The sequence below is a fragment of the Brassica oleracea genome, chromosome C7, assembly GCF_000695525.1.
Source record: "Brassica oleracea var. oleracea cultivar TO1000 chromosome C7, BOL, whole genome shotgun sequence".
Lineage (NCBI taxonomy): Eukaryota > Viridiplantae > Streptophyta > Magnoliopsida > Brassicales > Brassicaceae > Brassica > Brassica oleracea.
This window is the reverse complement of record NC_027754.1, coordinates 10,491,612-10,493,397: the sequence shown is the minus strand read 5'-3', so window position 1 is coordinate 10,493,397 and position 1,786 is coordinate 10,491,612. Positions and strand designations below refer to the sequence as shown.

Here is a 1,786-nt window from a genome sequence, read left to right as displayed (position 1 = left end):
ATGTACTTGTTGTTGAGGTTTCAATCTTTGCATGGATGTTCTTGAACTCATAAATCATGGTCTTCTCATTTCTTGCCTGAAATTTCAAGAGTTGCTTGAACATAGAATCCACACTTGAATCTGGAGCTTGAGCTTGAGAAGAGCTTCCTTGAATCTGAGGAGACTGGTTGGCTTGAGGATAGTTCTGCTTGGCTTGGTAACCTCCTTGCTGATTGTTGTAGTAAGGCCTTTGCTGATAGTTGTTTGGTACTGAAAATTGGGCTCTTTCCTGTACCATGTCCCATTAGCGTTGATGAAGCAAAACTCTTCTTGGCCTTCTAAACAATCAACCTCATTGACCATAGGAGGAACCTCTTGACTAGGACCACCCACAAAGTTTATCTGCTCCTATTTAGCTTGATTGGAAAGAAGCAAATCCATCTTGTCTTATAAGGACTTGATCTCTTTCTTTGTCCGCTGATCATCACTTCTGTTGACCCTATCATGCTCCTCACTGTAGACTGAGTCACTCTTGGCCATGTTCTCTACCAGTTCCTCTGCCTCCTCCTCAGTTCTTCCCAAAAAGAAACCATTGCTGGTAGTATCAAGCCTGTTTCTGCACTGTGGTAGAGCTCCTCTATAGAAGGTGCTAAGCAAACTCTCCTTGGGGAAGCCATGATGTGGGCATTGAGACCAATAGCCCTTGAACCTCTCCCATGCTTCACTAAATCCCTCTAGGTTCTTCTGCTGAAAGCTAGAGATCTCATTCCTGATCTTGGCTGTCCTTGAGGTATTGAAGAACTTCTCTAGGAATGCCCTCTTGCACTCATTCCAAATTGTGATAGAGTAACTTGGAAGAGCCTTCTCCCACTGATGTGCTTTGTCTCCCAAAGAAAAAGGGAACAACTTGAGCTTGAATGCATCTTCAGAAACACCATTGGTTTTGGACAAGCCACAATATTTATCAAACTTGTACAAGTGATCAAAAGGGTCTTCAGCAGCAAGGCCATGATACTTGTTGTTCTCTATGGTGTTTAGCAGCCCTGACTTGATCTCAAAGTTGTTGTTCTCCACAGCTGGTGCTCTGATTCCCAACCTATGACCATGAATGTGAGGTTGATCATAGGCTCCAATGGCTCTAGCTTGGCATTGTGGATGCTGTGGCCTAAGGTTTGCAGCTCCGTGGGCTACTCCATCATGAGGCTGATTCTGATTTTGCTCCATTTCAAACCCCAATCTCTGAAAGTGAGTCTGTTCCTCTTCTTCTCTTCTCTTTTTTGCTATCTCCTTCTCAAGTGCAACTATGTCTTCAACTCTTGGAATTAGGCTTGATGAACCTCTGCCCCTCAAGTTCATACACCTGAAATGCAAAGGGAGAGGAAGAAGGAGAACCAGTAACAAAATAAAAGAAAAATGACTTAGTCTCAAGCAAGTGACTAAATTTCAATGTCACAATCAACCTAGAACTTGGCAACGACGCCAATTTCATGTTAGGAGTTTTCAAGGCTCCTAATCAAATGTTGTAGTATAAAAGATTGTCGAACCAATCCTAGGTGATTCTAAAGCAAAGGGAATGCAAGTTCATGCTTAAGCTAAGTGCAACCCGGTTTTAAAGATTCTATGAACTAAGAACTAATAAGCTAATGCAATAAAGTAAAGATCTTTATTTCTCAATATGAATCAAGAGGACTCATGGGGATAGGCATTTGATTTTGGGTGATGTAGATCCAATCTAAAGGTGGCAAGCTATCAATCAAACACTTTCCTTATGCCTAGATACTAAGCTAAACAAGCTCTATCTCTAGAT

The 1,786-nt window shown here is 41.9% G+C and overlaps 1 pseudogene; it reads right to left on the bottom strand.

The window, feature by feature from the left end:
- Positions 1–426: 426 nt before the first annotated feature.
- LOC106302552 overlaps positions 427–1,786 on the bottom strand; it is a 7,278-nt pseudogene continuing 5,918 nt past the window's right edge.